General features: G+C 38.3%; 1 pseudogene; it reads left to right on the top strand.

Annotated features, from left to right (window-relative positions):
* The first annotated feature begins 6,365 nt into the window (after window positions 1-6,365).
* On the top strand, window positions 6,366-7,714 carry LOC108307306 (annotated as a pseudogene).
* The last annotated feature ends 10,177 nt before the right edge of the window (window positions 7,715-17,891 follow it).

Below are 17,891 nucleotides of genomic sequence, written 5' to 3'. Positions count from 1 at the left end.
GTTTGAAAACACATAATCAGAGTAGACAAAAGAAAAAGAATACAAAACAATGAAGCATGCCTACAAGATCTAGAAAACCCACTCAAAATGGTAAATCTAAGAGTTATTAGCTATAAGGCAAGGTACAGAGGGGGACAGGGGTAGAAATTTATTCAAAGAAATAACAGAGAACTTCCCAAACCTAGAGAAAGATATCAAGATTCCAGTACAAGAAGGTTATGCAACACCAAGCAGATTTAACTTAAATAAGACTACCTCAAGACATTTAATAATCAAACTCCCAAAGGCCAAGGATGAAGAAAGAATTGCAAAACTAGCAAGAGGGGAAACAGCAATAACAACAACAACAACAAATAACAAAGAATGAATTTTCAATACACCTGGCAGTAGACTTCTCAATGGAAATCGCACAGGTGTACAGGCCAGGAGAGAGTGGTATGACATATATAAAGAGCTAAAAGAAAAAATGTATTTATCTTAGAATAGTATATCAAGAGAAAATGTCCTTCAAACATGAAGGAGAAATAAACACTTTCCCAGACAAACAAAATCTGAAGGATTTCATCAACACCAGTCCTGTCCTACGAGAAATGCTAAAGGGAGTTCTCCAATATGAAAGAAAAAGACATTAATAGTAGTAAGAAATTATCTGAAGGTACAAAACTCACTGGTAATAGTACACAAAAAAACATAGAGTATTATGATACTGCAATTGTTGTGTGTAAACTATTCATATATTGAATAGAAGGACTAAACAATAAACCTGTCAAAAATAATAACAACAAAGTTGGAAGAATAAGAAGTACAATAAAACATAAATAGAAACAACAGAAAGTTAAAAAGCAGGAGGGAAGCAGGGGAGAAAGCAGAGAAAATTGCCTTCACTAAAAAGAAGAAAGGAAGGAAGGAGAAGACCACAAAACAATCAGAAAACAAATAACAAAATGGCAGTAGTGAGTCCTTATTGATCAATAATAACATTGAATGTCAATGGACTAAACTCTCCAATCAAAAGACACAGAGTGGCTGAAGGGGTAACAAAACAAGACTCAATTATCTGTTCCCTATGGGAAACACACTATACCTGTAAAAAATACATATAGGTAGAAAAAAAAGGGGTGGGAAAATACATTCCATGCAAATGGAAACCAAAATAGAACAGGAGTAGATATACTTACATTAGACAAAATAGATTTCAAAACAAGAACTATAAAAAGGACAAAAGGGTCATTATCTAATGAAAAACGCGTCCATTTTAGCAAGAGGATATAACAACAATAAATGTATTAACCCAACCCTGGAGTACCCAGATATGTAAAGCAAATATTATTAGAGTTAAAGAGAGAGATGGACGCTAATACAATAATAGCTGGAGACTTCAACACCCACTATAGTGTTGGACAGATCATCTAAACAGAAAAGCAACCAAGAAACTTTGGACTTACTCTGCACTATATGGACCAAATGGCCCTAACAGGTATTTACAAAATGTTTCATCCAATAACTACAGAATATATATTCTTCTGCTTAGCACCTGAATCATTCTCAAGATCAGACCACATATTGGGCCACAAAACAAGTCTAATAAATTTTTTTAAATAACCTGGAATAATATCAAGTATTTTCTCTGATCACAATGGAGTAAAACTAGAAATTGATAACCACAGAAACTTTGGGACTTTACAAACACATGGAAATTAAATAATACGCTCCTCAATAACCAATGGTCAATGAAGAAATTAAGAAGGAAGTTGAAGAATTTCTTGAAACAAATGAAAATTGAAACACAATGTACCAAAACCTATGGGATATAGCAAAAGCAGTACTAAGAGGAAAGTTTGTAGCAATAAGCACCTACATCAAAAAAGTAGAAAATCTTTACATGATCAACCTTACTAGAAAATCAAGAGCAAACTAAATCCAAAATTAGTACAAGAAAAGAAAAAAACATATCAGAGCGGAAATAAATAAATGAATTTGAAAAAAAAATAAAAGATTAATAAATAAAAAATTTGGTTTTTTGAAAAGATAAAACCAACACACTTAGCCAGACTTACTAACAAAAAAAGAGAGAAGACTCAAATCAATAAACTCAGAGATGAAAAAGGAGACATCACAACAAACAGCATGAAAAATCAAAGTATCATTAGAGACCACTACAAGCAACTATATGCCAATTAATTGGAAAACCTAGAAAAAAAATAGATAAATTCCTAGACACATCCAACATACTAAGATTGAAGAAGTTCAAAACCTGAAAAAAACAATAGTAAGTAACAAGATTAATGCTGTAATAAAAAGTCTCCCAGCAAGGAAAAGCCAGTCACCGTCCCCCCATCCCCTGCATGGCTTTACTGCTAAATTTTACCAAACAATTGAAGAAGGACTAATACCAATGCTATTCAAACTATTCTGAAAGATAGAGGAGAAAATACTTCCAAACTCATTCTATGAGGCAAGTGTTATTACCCTGAAATCAAAACTAGACAGACACATCAAATAAAGACAATCACAGGTCAATATCCCTGAGCATTGATGTAAAAATGCTTAACAAAATACTAGCAAACTGAATTTAATAACACATTAAAAAGATCATTCATCATGACCCAGTGAGATTTTTCCCAGGGATACAAAGATGTCAACATACAGAAATCATTGATATGATACATCATATGAGCAGAATGAAGGACAAAAGCCTTAAGATCAATGCAATTTAGGCTGAAAATGCATTTGATAAAATTCAGCATCCCTTTATGATTAAAAAAACACTCAAAAACTGGGTACAGAAGACACATACCTCAATGCAACAAAAGCTATATATGACATACCCACAGCTAGTATCATACTGAATGGAGAAAAACTGAAAGGCTTTCCTCTAAGATTGGTAACATGACCATGATGTCCACCTTCACCACTGTTATTCAACATAGTACTGGAGGCACAAGCTGGAGAAATCAGACAAGAAAAAAATAAAGTGCCTCCAAATTGAAAAACAGGAAATCAAATTATTCTTATTAACAGATGACATGATCTTATATTTGTAAAAATCTAAAGACTCCACTTTAGAAAGGCTGCAGAACACAAAATTAACATATAAAAATTAGTAGTGTTTCTATAAGCCAACAGTAAACAATCTGAAAAAGAAATCAAAAAATTAAATACCTGGGAATAAACCTAACCAAAGAAGTGAAATATTTACAATGAAAACTATAAAACACTAATGAATTAAAATAAAGAGGGCATGAAATAATGCAAAATTATTTCATGTTCATGGATTGGAAGAATCAATATTGTTAAAATGTCCATACTCCCTAAAGCAATCTATAGATTCAGTGCAGTTTGTATCTAAATATCAATGACATTCTTTGTGGAAATAGAAAAACTATCCCAAAATTTATATGCAATCACCAAAGACTCAGAATAGCCAAAGCCATCCTGAGCAAAAAAAAAAAAAAAAACAAAAGAAAAAAAAAAAAAAAAAAAAAAAAAAAAAAAAGCAAAACTGAAGGGATCACATTACCTGACTTCTTCAAATTATACTTTAAAGCTGTAGTAACCAAAACAGCATGGATGGTACTGGCATAAAATAGACAGGACCAATGGAACCAAATTGAGAACCCAGAAACAAATATACATATCTACAGTAAACTCATTTTCAACAAAGGTGCCAATAACATACATTGAGGAAAAGAGTTTCTTCAATAAACGTTGCTAGATAAATGGAATATTCATATGCAGAAGAACAAAGCTAGACCCCTATCTCTTGCCACATACAAAAATCAAATAAAAATGGATTAAAGATTTAAATTAAGCACCCAAACTGTGAAACCATTAAAATAAAACATTGAAGACATCTTTCAGGACATTGGAGTGGACAAAGATTTCTTGAGTAATATCTGACAACCACAGGCAACTAAAGCAAAAATGGACAAATGGGATCACATCAAGTTAAAACTATTCTTCAATGCAAAGGAAACAATCAACAAAGTAAAAAGACAACCCACAAAATGGCAGAATATATTTGCAAACTATTCTTATGACAAGGGATTAGTAACCAAAATGTATAGGGAGCTCAGATGACTCTAAAGGAAAAAAAATCTAATAATCCAATTTAAAAGTGGGCAAATGAGCTGAATACAGAATTCTCAAAAGAAGATATATAAATGGCAAACAGGTATATGGAAAGGCACTCAACATCATTGAACATCAGAGATGTGCATACTAAACTACAATAAGATGTTGGGCTGGGTGTGGTGGCTCATGCCTGTAATCCCAGCACTTTGGGAGGCCGAGGTGGGTGGATCACGTGAGGTCAGGAGTTTGAGGCCAGCCTGTCCAACATGGTGAAATCCTGTCTCCACTAAAAATACCAAAATTAGCAGGGCATTGTTGCAGGCACTTGTAATCCCAGCAACTCAGGAAGCTGAGGCAGGAGAATCTCTTGAACCCGGGAGGTGGATGTTGTAGTGAGCTGAGATTGCACCACTGCACTTCAGCCTGGGCAACAGGACAAGACTCTGTCTCAATAAATAAATTAATTAAATTAAATAAACAACAATGAGATGTATGTCACCCAGTTAAAATGTTTTTTTTTTCCCAAGAAACAGACAATAACAAATCCTACTGAGGATGTAGAGAAAAAGGAACCATTTTATCTCGTTGGTGGGAATGTAAATTAGTGCAGCCACTATGAAGAACAGCATGAAGGTTCCTCAAAAAATGAAAAAATGGAGCTACCATATGATCCAGTAATTCCACTGCTTAGGGTATACCCAAAAGAAAGGAAATCAGTAAATTGAACAGATATCGGTTCTCTCATGTTTATTGTAGCACTATTCATAATAGTCAAGATTTAGAAGCAACCTAAGTGTCCATCAACAAGCCAATGGATAAAGAAAATGTGGTACAGATTTTTTGGGGTACCATTCAGCAATGAAAAAGAATGAAATTTTGTTATTTGCAAAAGCATGGATGGAACTGGAAGTCATTATGTTAATTAAGTGAATAAGCTAAGCACAGAAAGACAAGCTTTGTATGTTCTCCATTATTTGCGGGAGCTAAAAATTAAAACAATTGAACTTATGGCAATAGACAGCAGAATGATGGTTACAAGAAGCTGGGAAGTATGGTTCTGGAGAGAGGGAATAGGGCTGGTTAGTGGGTTCAAAAATATATAGAATAAATAAGATACAGTATTTGATAGCATACCAGGGTGGCTACAGTCAACAATTCATTATACATTTAAAATAACTAAAAGTTATAATTGGATTGTTTCTAATACAAAGGAAGGATAAATGTTTAAGGTGATAGATATCCCACTTACTTCTAGGTATTATTATGCATTGCATGCCTGTATCAAAATATCTTATGTACCTCATAAATATATACACCTACTGTATACCCATGAAAATTAAAAAAATTAAAATTTATAAAAGCAAGTATAAAAGAACTCTAGGTTAATTTTTTGCCCCACAACTTCAATATTATTTCTTCACTTTCAACATGGGAACCCTATCATTAGCAATCTGATTTTTTTCTCTTGAAAAACTTTTTGGATTTCACATTTATCTTTGGTATTCTGAAATTATATTAGGGTGTGTTTAAATGTGGATAGTGTTTTTTCTATTCATGCTACTCAGAAATTCTTTGGATCTTTTAAATATTTTGAATGAATTGCCTTTATCCTAAATTTCTTCAGTAAGTTTGTGGTTTGGGATTGCTATCTATATTTATAATTATCTTTATCAAACAGAATTGTTAGATAATGTCTATATTGCATTTCATCAGATCAAATGAGAGCCTCTTTTATGGTCACTGAATATAAGTTCTGAATATAGAAACTTGCCTTGGATGTTTGAGAGGAAGCCAGACTCAGAAATCTCCACGATGTACAAATGACTTTTATTTAGGGTCTTGGGGATCCCCATCCCGTCTGTGTGTTGTATATTACCTTGTATACTGTCCACCCTGGGAGCATCCTGTGTCTGAATTCCTACTTCAGAGTGCCCCTCTCTCAAATGTGTCCTGTGGACAAAGGGAATCAGTGACTCTCCTTCCTTTCCGACACCTTAATGTGGATGTGAAGGTCCCTAGTTGGCTCAGGATCTGCTTTTATCTTCAGCCCCAGCCTCCTACAAGGGACTCTCCTAGGAAAACTCACTGCATATCAAACATCCCTCTAGGCTTCATTCTGGAGTAAACACTGCTGGGGTCAACAGCTGCTTATTGAGGATAGGGGGTGGGGCCCATATGCTTCATATTAAGTCTTTAATTTATTGCTCTGATACCTGGTCCAGGGGCCCTTCCGGCTCTTGCTTTGATCTGAACTTGATGTTTCTCTGTAGCTTCCTTAGAAAACTGCTATGATGGGTCATCGGCAACGCCTGAGTCCTGTCCTCTCGCTCTCCTCCCTGGACAGCATCAACTTTACCACTCGCTCCACCTTCTCCATCAACTACTGGCCCCTGAGCTCTGTCCAGCTGGTCAGCAGCATGACCAGTGGTTGGCAGCATGGCCAGCGTCTATGCAGACACCAGGGGCTCTGGTTCACGCATCTCTGTGACGCGCTTCGCCAGCTTCCGGAGCAGCATGGGGGTCGGGGGCCTGGCTGTGGGGATGGCCGGGGGTCTGGCAGGAATGGGAGGCATCCAGAACAAGAAGGAGACCTTGCAAATCCTGAACGACTGCCTGGCCTCCTACCTGGACAGAGTGAGGAGCCTGGAGACTGAGAATCAGAAGCTGGAGAGCAAAATCCGGGAGCACCTGGAGAAGAAGGGACCCCAGGTCAGAGACTGGGGCCATTACTTCAAGACCATCGAGGACCTGAGGGCTCAGATCTTTGCAAATACTGTGGACAACGCCCGCATCATTCTGTAGATTGGCAATGCCGGTCTTGCTGCTGATGACTTTAGAGTCAAGTATGAGACAGAGCTGGCCATGGGCCAGCCTGTGGAGAGCAACATCCATGGGTTCCGAAAGGTCATTGATGATACCAATGTCACTCGGCTGCAGCTGGAGACAGAGATGGAGGTTCTCAAGGAGGAGCTGCTCTTCATGAAGAAGAGCCACAAAGATGAAGTAAAAGGCCTACAAGCCCGGATTGCCAGCTCTGGGTTGACCTCAAATCTCAGAACTTTGCCAAGATCATGGCAGACATTTGGGCCCAATATGACGAGCTGGCTCAAAAGAATTGAGAGGAGCTAGACATGTACTGGTCTCAGCAGATTGAGGAGAGCACCACAGTGGTCACCACACAGTCCGCCAAGGTTGGAGTTGCTGAGATGACACTCATGGAGCTGAGACGACACTCATGGAGCTGAGACATACAGTCCAGTCCTTGAAGATCGACCTGGACTCCATGAGAAATATGAAGACCAGCTTGGAGAACAGCCTGAGGGAGGTGGAGGCCCACTGCGCCCTGCAGGTGGAGCAGCTCAACGGGATCCTGCTGCACCCAGAGTCAGAGCTGACACAGACCCAGGCAGAGGGACAGCGCCAGGCCCAGGAGTATGAGACCCTGCTGAACATCAAGGTCAAGCTGAAGGCTGAGATCACCACCTACCACCGCCTGCGGGAAGATGTTGAGGACTTCAATCTTGGCGATGCCCTGGACAGCAACAACTCCACATAAACCATCCCAAAGACCACCACCTGCTGGATAGTGGACAGCAAAGTGCTGCCTGAGACCAGTGGCACCAAAGTTCTGAGACATTAAGCCAGCAGAAGTAGGGTACCCTTTGGGGAGCAGGAGGCCAATAAAAAGTTCAGAGGTCAAAATTTAAAAAAAGAAAAAGAAAAAAGAAAACTGCTGTGATGATGTGGCACATGCTCCTGCTACAGCCTTTATTTTGCAGTTGTCCCTCTTCTGACTTCTCCAGCAAGGTGATTCTATCTGCCCTTTACCTTCCAAGAATCACTCAAAATTTCTGGTCTGAGTTTATCTTTTAAAATCAGAGTATATTATGGAATTGTCTACTAAAATATTTGCTATCATTTCAATGCATTTCAATGGAATTTCTGTAATTCCAACAGGCAGAAAAGGAGAGCTAGAGCATGCTTTGTTTCATAACTTTCATGAATTGATTACATTGTACGTTACAGCAAGTGTTCTCTGTTTACGTGAGTGACCCCCACAAGGAAGTGATTCCCAGATGGCAGCATGAACATTTTAGTTGTTCCCCACTGCCTGACACAGTTGCCTGTAAGTAGAGAGACTGCATAAACAAGGACACAAACATCGAAAAACAAAATGGCCCATGGCAGAGAGAATTCTGAGTTTTCTGTTAATGGAAAACACCAACAGCAACTGTTGAAGGAGGAGGGAGGAGAGAGTGTTTGGAGAAAATGATGGAAACAGAGGATGAAAAACTTCTCGTGTGACATTGAGGCTGTTCTTGACTCTTTGCTGAGCTCCAGTTCTCCCATTTGGATGAAAGAACAAAAACTACAAGATTGCCAAGATTCTTTCTCTTTTACTCACTATGTGCTTTTACGAACTTGATACTGGAAATCAACAGATGTTACCAGACCATGGATCTCACAGCGACTCCAGATAGAAGTCATATGGTTTGTGCTCATCCTAAAATGAGGAGAGCCAGGCTTTGGAAAAATTGTGAAAAATTGATTATTTTTTAAATTTTTGTTGTTTTCTGTAATTTTTTAGCAGATCTTCTTTCCCTTCAGGCAGCTCTCCACTATAATCTTTGGTTTTCTTTCTTTCAACCACTACGTCTTAATGATTTATGCTGTAGCTAATTCTACAAATCTCTGATAAGCCATTAATTGATAAAGCAGGTGTTAGCTGATAAGGATTGAGGGCAGATACTTCATACAGGTATCCACAATTTTTTGATGCAATATTTACCTTTCATTTTGTATGACATTTTTTCGTTATAAGGAGAAAAATTAACGTAAAAATTACATGGTTGAACAAGTTTCCACCTAATAAAAGCCTAATTTTTTTAGATCACTGGAACCTCCTACAATGGCCTTGATTCTTCAGCATGGCTACCTAAGTTAAAAACATAATTAACTGTATACTGCAGACTACTAAAACACTTAAAAAGATAAAGTCATACTAGTAAAATGATGTATAGTGACAATGATGTCGGAGGACAGGCACAATGCTCAAAACTTTCTCTAATTACAGTCCGTGCATGGACAGACAGCCACCTTTCTGTCACCTGCAATCAGGTTTCACTGTATAGAAAACTACAATTTTTAAAAATAGTCATATGTACCTACAATGTAGTTTTTTTTTCAGTTGACGCTAAAATGACTAATTTCCTATTATGTACGTGCACAGAGATGTCAAAATATTCCCACATACTTTTGCTGGAGTGCCTGCATTTTAAATTGGAGCTGGAAAGTTCTAGGCTAAAGACTAGCCAACCTAAAATGTTATTTAAAGACACATATTAAGTAGTTTATGTGTTATGTACCATTAAACTTTGCTCTGTATAAAGCAAGTTCAAACAGACATAATCCTTAATTTCTAGCAATATACAATATAAGAGACATCTTGTTGATTCTGAACCAAATGATTAAAAATAACGAAAACAAGTTTATCAGTTGAGTAAATGAATAATAATATTTAGCACTTATCCGTGTGGTGAGAATAGTTATTCATCAATATTGGCGTTTCTCAAAATGAGGTTGCTAATTTCAAGGGAAGTTTCTAAAAAATTCTTAATCGTGGGCTTTCAATTTACTGACAGTTTAAAAAACAAACTATGCATGTAGAATGACTAAAATTTACAGAATGAGGCTCCCAAGTATTGTAGAGAATGTGGAGTAACTGAAATTCTCATATACTGCTAGTGGGAGTTAAAATGCTATGTTATAAGGAGAACTTAGTTATAAGGAGAACTTACGGCAATATCTATTATACTAAAACTTAACATATGTGTAGTCAATGCCATCCACTCTACTCTCAGGTATTTACACATTTCTTCCAGAAGTACAAACATTTGTGACTCAAAATACACTTAAAAGTAATTTATAACAGCATTACTCATAATAGCCCCAAATTGGAAACAGCCCAAATGCCCATCAGTAGCAAAATACATTGTAAAACAGTCATATAATTGAATACTCCAGAGTAATGAAAAAGAATGAACAACCTCTAGATGCTACAATGTGGATGCATCTCTCAATAAGTCAAATATACAAGACAGACAAGAGTACATAGCATATGATTCATTTACATAAAGCTACAAAGCAAGCAAAACTAAGTGTAATCAGAGTACTGGTTACCTCTTCAAGGGGTCTGTTGACAGGAAGAGGGTACAAGAAAGACTTCTGGGGTATTTGTATTATTCTATATCTTGAACTGGTGCTGTAATTACCTTCAGGAAGAAAGACCCACTGCCCAAGTAGTAGCTGCATGGACATTGTTCATCCACTCTGTTCCCTTTCAAGTCTATGCCATTGCAGTGTATACAGATGGTGTTCCCCTGTTAAGTTCATGCCATAGCAGTATATACAGGTGGTGCTTCATCCATATCCCTATGGATACTCCTTATGATTCCTGTGCCCATCCCCAGCTTTTGTATGTTGTACTTCTAACAGCTCACAGCTGTGATCTTCAGGAGACTGTCCTTGGTTTACTGCAGCCTCTTTGGCCATACTCAGAGCAGGAAGTGCCAAGGAGCTATGGCCAGCACAAGACTGTGGACAATGACTCCCTTTCCCCAAGGCAGGTCAAATTCAGAAATGTCATTTCCTTTGCACAGCTCCCTGCAGGATCAGGCTGAGAAAGGGAGTTGACCTGAAATCAGTCCTTGCTTAGCTATTTCTGCTTCCTTGTTCTGCTTCCCTTAATCCCCTACTGATTTGTCCTGGGAGTACTTCCTTAGCATGTCTCCTGCTCAAATGTTCTTATGTCCAAGTCAGCCTCTGAGAATCAGACTGAAAACAGCTATATTGGAAACCTAGTTATACAAGGGAGTAGCTTTCTTTCCCCAGTACCTTCAAAATACTTCAATCTAGTTTCATTATTGCTCAGTCCCTCTTAGGAATTAGACCTTCGAAGCCTTCCATTAATTAAATGAATACACAATCTGGGAGGCATGATTCATGAATCGTTTCTCAATTATTTGCACTTTAGGGAAATGCAATGGCAAGATTAGCAATGCTGTCATCCAACAAGACCCTCAGCCACCAGAAGACTCAACATTGGCTGATGTGTGTGGGGTAAGGAGCAGTGTTCAGAAAAGTCCAAAGTATAAGCCTTGCCAGGAAAGAGAAGCTAAGTGGGGCATGGGAGAGAGATTCCTAAGGTATGCAGTGGGCATTATCGGATTTTGATTACTTGGGTAGGAAGAAAATAAAGAATACTCAAAACAGAAACAGCTTTGAGCAGAAGACAATCTAATTTCATAAATTTTATCTAGGACTACCCATGAATTAATATTTAGTAATTCTATGTATAAACAATGGAATGAATGTCTGTTATGATTCAGTAAGTTAAAGGGGCTTACAATATTTCTAAGTGGTTGAGAATGGGTAAATTACTACCTGTCCCAGAAGACTGAGATGGCTCCGTGAATTGAGTGGGATTCCAAGGGCTTGCTTGGTAAGAATTAGCACAATTGTTTTTTTCTTCTTTTTTTTGAGATGGAGTCTCACTCTGTCTCCCCATCTGAAGTGCTGTGGTGCTATCTCAGCTCACTGCAAACTCTGCCTCCCGGGTTCAAGCAATTCTCCTGCCTCAGCCTCCTGAGTAGCTAGGATGACAGGCATGCACCAAGATACCCAGCTAATTTTTGTATTTTTAGTAGAAATGGGGTTTCACCATTTTGGCCAGGCTGGTCTCAAACTCCTGACCTCAGATAATCCACTTGCCTCAGCCTTCCAAGTGGTGGGATTACAGGCATGAGCAACTGTGCCTGACCAGAGTTAGCACAATTATTCAGTGGCAAAGCACATGCATACTTACTTAAATTAAAACGACTGATGAAATTTTTCTTCCCAAAATCAATTTTAAGATTTAACAGTATGCAGTATGAACAACTCATAGCATAAGCTTTAGAATTAATTACAGAGTGACTCAATAAACATAAAATTATGTAACATTTCAGATGAAAATTTCAAAAATAATATATTTTAAATCTACACTTCACAATTTCAATTTACTTACAGTAGCTAAAATAATCTTAAATTGCCATTTTTTAAACACACACAAAAATATGTTAAATATTATATGACTGACTTAATTGGATTGAATGGTAATCAAAATTACCAAAAGAAACTGTAACATGAAGGATGTGAACAGATAATTTTTTCAAAAGAAGACATTTATGCAGTCAACAGACATGAGAAAAAGCTCATCATCACTGGTCAACAGAGAAACGCAAATCAAAACCACATTGAGATATCATCTCATGCCAGTCAGAATGGCAATCACTAAAAATTCAGGAATCAATAGATGCTGAAGAGGATGTGGAGAAATAGGAATGCTTTAATATTGTTGGTGGGAGTGTAAATTAGTTCAACCGTTGTGGAAGACAGTGTGGTGATTCCTCCAGGAACTAGAACTAGAAATACCATTTGTCCCAGCAATCCCATTACTGGGTATATACCCAAAGGATTATAAATCATTCTACTGTAAAGACACATGCACACATATGTTTACTGCAGCACTATTCACAATAGCAAAGACTTGGAAACAACTCAAATGCCCATCAATGATAGACTGGATGAAAATAAATGTGGCACATATATACCATGAAATACTGTGCAGCCATAAAAAAGGATGAGTTCATGTCCTTTGCAGGGACGTGGATGAAGCTGGAAACCATCATTCTCAGCAAACTAACGCAGGAACAGAAAACAAAATACCACACGTTCTCACTCATAAGTGGGAGTTGAACAATGAGAACATATGGACACAGGGAGGGGAACATCACATACCAGGGCCTGTCGGGGGCTATGGGGCTAGGGGAGGGATAGCATTAGGAGAAATGCCTAATGTAGATGACGGGTTGATGGGTGCAGCAAACCACCATGGCACATATATACCTATGTAACAAACCTGCACATTCTGCACATGTACCCCAGAACTTAAAGTATACTAATAAAAAAAAGAAACTGTAACACAAAATGAAATGAATGAACCAAAAAAAGTATATAATATTAAAATATGCATAGACAAAACACTAGACCAAAGCACACCAACATTTCAATGGTGCTTATCTCTGTGTGCTAGAATTGAATATATTTTATTTACTTCTTAATAAACAAGAAAAGTGTTATTTATGGAAAAGGTAATGTGTAAGGTCCTCCCTCTAATTTAAATTTCCCTCAAAAAGGGCATAGTAGATAAATGTTACTTTAGCATGGGCAAGTTTCGAAAATATATTAATGTAAAGGCTTGTGTGAATCGAGGTGTAGACATTTACTTTGATCTTTTTGAATTACCACATATTGCCTAGAAAACATTCTAAAACAGAAAGCCTCTCGGACTCTAATGGAAGTTTTTGTTGGTAGCTGATGAGATACAACAATCAGATGTTTTAGTAACATCTATTTCCTTGACTGACAAAAATCAAAAGGGAAAGGATAATTATGTTTAAACACACACACACGGCCTTTACCTGGGGGAAATAATTACATTTGTGTCGGTCTCCCTTAAGTAATTGTTCAATGGTCCCTTCAAGTTATAAATGTATATAAATTTGAAAGCATAGTAAAGAGGAAGGAAATATGAAAACAAATTTCACAGGAAAGTTACAGCTGATGAAAAAAGGAATCTCATCAAGGGAGTTTTCAAATATCAAGTTTCTATCACATTGAAAGGTATTAGCTGTGACTCAGAAGGATGATTTATTTCATATTTGGCATTTCCTGTGAGTCACACCTTTCATCTGAGCTTCTTAAAATATTTTATAAACACGAACCTCAAAAACATCTGTATTATTCTCTTTGTTTTATAAATGGACTAATAAGTCATCAAAGAGTTTATGAAGTTGACAGAGGTCACCTAGGATGAGATTGATTTTTGTATCAGCACCTTTCCCCATGACAGCCCTCAATTAGAATTTGAGAACTCCACAGATCCTGTCCTAGCACATTTTGCAACATGAAACCCACATCTTTTACTTTTTAATTTTTTTTTTTTTTTTAAACGGAGCGTTGCTCTGTCGCCCAGGCTGGAGTGCAAAGGTGCAATCTCGACTCACTGCAACCACGGCTTCCTGGGTGCAAGAGATTCTCCTGCCTCAGTCTCCCGAGTATCTGGGACACGCCCAGCTAATTTTTTGTATTTTTAGTAAAGACGAGTTTTTACCGTGTTAGCCAGGATGGTCTCGATTTCCTGACCTTGTGATTCGCCCGCCTTGACCTCCTAAAGTGCTGGAATTACAGGCATGAGCCACCGCGCCCAGATGGAGACATGCCTAGGGGAAAAAATCTCTTTATCCACATACATACAGATACATATCATCTATCTACTTATATAGATAGAAAATAAAAGAGTTCATAACCAGTAAAATGGCAATAAAATGATAACTGGCCGAGCTCGGCTCCTGATCATGGAGTTTGTTTCCGCCTAGGCAGCCAAAAATAAAATGGGGAAGTCTGTAGGAAATAAACAAATGCTTGGAATTTTTTTCCTAACCTTTTGTCAGTGCGATGATTCTGACGTCTCTTAACTCTTAAGCAGAGATCAGAGGTTTCTGAATTTTCTTTGTTCGTGGCTCTCTAAGGTCTCAGCACATTTTTCACTGTGACCTCAGGCCAAAAGGAGTCCATAGCAGTTCCAAGCATAAAGTTAACAGTTGGCTTCCAACTTAGAAAGAGTCATTGGCGTGATGTCCGACAGATGGCGCTGTGCTTGCCCTCGAAAATTTAAATTATTCCGCCGTGGTCCTGGACTTCACAGCTGTAGGCGGTCGGGGGAAAGTAAGTGGAGGTGGAGGTGGTAGGGCGGTGTGTGTACGGGGTGTGGGTCTTTGGGAGTGGTGGGCGATGGGGGGGTAGGATGGGGGTTAGGATGAGGGGTGGGGGGCGGTGTGTGTGTGTGTGTGTGTGTGTGTGTGTGGTGGCGGGTCGAGGGACCTGGTGTGCATGTGTGTGCGCGCATTTGTGTGGGGTGTGTGTGGGGGGAGGGTAGCGGAGGGGGTGGGGTGGGGTCTGTGCCTGGCCACCTGAATTCAGTTTGTAAACCACAGCTGTAGATCACACATAAATTCGGTAGTCTTGGTCTTGGTAAAAAGAATTTGAAAACAGATGAAAAGGATTCCATGGAGGCGTCTCTCATTTGAGAAACACCAGAGAGTTCTCTGGCCCTAATTAAAAGGTCTATTGGTGTCTTTTAAATCTAATTACTATTGTGCTTGCCCCGGTAAAAAGGGAAAAAAGCTGTCTCTTCTACTTGTCACTTATAGGAAGCCTATGTCAAACTTCAGCTATCTCCTCTTCAGACAAAAGCCTCCAAAATCACAAACCCACTACGTTGTTTCGTTTGACTTAATCTTTTCCTGTTTCATTGTCTATGAATCCTTCCCCAATCCACATAAAGATAACAATATGAATAAAATTAATTTCTGCTTGCATCTGAATCACACCAAAAGAAATACACAGATTTTTGTACATACAGTAGCTTTGTTTGGGACAGTCAGACTTGTAAGCATAAATGAAATTTGTTTTCTGGAACCTTGAAGAGATACCCAGAAGAAATAGGCAGTCCTCTGACCAACCAGTACTAAACTTTGACAAACAAATCTGTGTGCTTGCCAATTGAATGAGAGCAGCTGAGTGTATTAGGATGCCCTGGACAGAGGAAATAGTGTTTTTACATGAATCTACCGGTGAGAAATTAGAAGAGGAGAATCCTTATTTTTGTTGATTTGAAGTTACAAGAGTAGAATCCATGTTCTTGTGTGTTTGTTTTTGAGAAAGGGTTTCACCCTGTCACCCAGCCTGGAGTGCAGTGGTGTAATCACAGCTCACTGCAGCCTTGACCTCCCAGGCTCAAGCAATCCCCCAAGCAATCCTCATGTGTCAGCCACCTGAGTAGCTGGGACTACAGGTGGGCACCACCGTGCCTGGCTAAATTTTTAATATTTTGTAGAGACAGGGTCTTGCTATTGACCAGGATGGTTTCAAATTCCTGACCCCAAGCAATCCTCTATCCTAGCCTCCCAAAGTGCTGGGATTATAGGCATGAGCCATCACACCCAGCAAGAGCAGAATCATTTGAATTGCAGGTGTTGATTTGCTGTGGAACGGTTTCTCCTATAGACAACTCCATGAGGCATATATTTGGGAGAAGAACAGCAGAAATGTATCATTTATTTATTTCCAATGATTAGTCTCCTAGGCCATACCAGGAATGTCAGAGAGTTTCTGATGACAGCAAAATATTTTGCTCAGAGATTAGTGCTTTTTTCCAGAACTATGAGTGGAGCGTCTTCCAAGGGCCAGGCACTGCCTAAGTTAAGGGGAAGAGCAGGGGCCATGGGAGGCGATGAAGTAGGATGACTCTTGCTGCCACTGAACTTAGCCTAGTGGCTAAGAACAACAGGAGATTTTCACATCTCAGAGAAAACAAAGATATCAAGGTCACTTTCCTCTCTTACCTTAATTTATTCTTTTTAAATGAGAGGGTTGGACTACATGATCTCTAAGTCCTCATGCTCTGATTCTGGCACCATACAAAGTTTGCTTCAAAGTCAGTGAGAGTTGCAGCAACATAAATAGACCTCAGGGTATAAACACTATGTAATCCAAAGGGAAAATAAAGATGACAGACTACGTGTTTTAAAATAAACTCACTGTGGTTTTTAATTCTCATTTCCAACCTTGAATTTTATGAGTATTGATTTCCCAAGAAAGCCTACAACTGCTACCTTCCTTAAGTACCTTTCTATTCATTTTAAATAAGGCCATTAAAATTTTTCAGGCCTAGTATATATAACTTTCAGTTTAAATGTTCTCTTACCCTCACTTAAAGGGACCTTTTTATGTAACTAAACTGAAAGGCTTAATCTTGGACACACACAAAATTAAGCTAGACATCTACTGAGCAATTATAAGACTACATTGCTTTGCCTTAAAGAAAAAAAAGAAAATTTCCCTGTGTTATACTTCACTGATATGTCATTGACAACACAATGGGATGGGCAAACTGAGGGACAGAGACATGACATTTGTAATTTGCTTAAGGTCATACAGTTATTTTATATATCTGTATCATATTCATCTTATTTTATCCATCTCCCATTGTGGTACTATGGGGTAATTTTCCTACTCTACAGACAAGGAAATTGAGTTTCAGAAGTAGTATGTTCTTAAAAGAATAATGGATTTGAAACTAGGTCCACCTCTTTAAAAACTTCTTGCAGTTTTCCCCATACCAAGTGAGATTCTAGCACATAATCTCTACTTTCCAAATTATATGAAAAGGATATCTTCATTTTTTCTCAAAGAATAAGAGGCAGTTGCCGAAGAGGGAGTAAGGTAACAAGTAATGTTAAAGAATTACCATTCTATTGCCCCGCAGTGTTTCCAGACTTATCTTTCCCTAACCCTTTCTAGACCTTATATGTATCCAAATTAAACTACCACAATTTGTAGACCGCACCCCAACCAGCCCCAGTTTCTTAGTTTAGTCACTTCTGTCCTAGAATTCTTTTCATCTTATTTCTGTTTGCTAAAAACCTATTCATCCTGGAAAGTCTACTTCATGAACCATTCCCCTTGCGTGGATACTCCTTATTTCCCCAAATTAGGTAAAACATTGCCCACTTCAGATTCTCAAGTTCTTTGCTGGTCCTTGACCAACAAAGGTTCCATGCAACACGTAGGAAGCTTGTGCTGAAACATGCATGCTTCATAGCCTTGTTCTTCTAAGTGTCGGTTGTGGGACCTAAGAAAACTTACTCAAACTC

This window comes from Cebus imitator, unplaced genomic scaffold, assembly GCF_001604975.1.
Source record: "Cebus imitator isolate Cc_AM_T3 unplaced genomic scaffold, Cebus_imitator-1.0 Scaffold78, whole genome shotgun sequence".
In the NCBI taxonomy this organism is placed as follows: domain Eukaryota; kingdom Metazoa; phylum Chordata; class Mammalia; order Primates; family Cebidae; genus Cebus; species Cebus imitator.
Note: the sequence above shows the minus strand (reverse complement) of the source record. Positions and strands in the feature narration are given on the sequence as shown.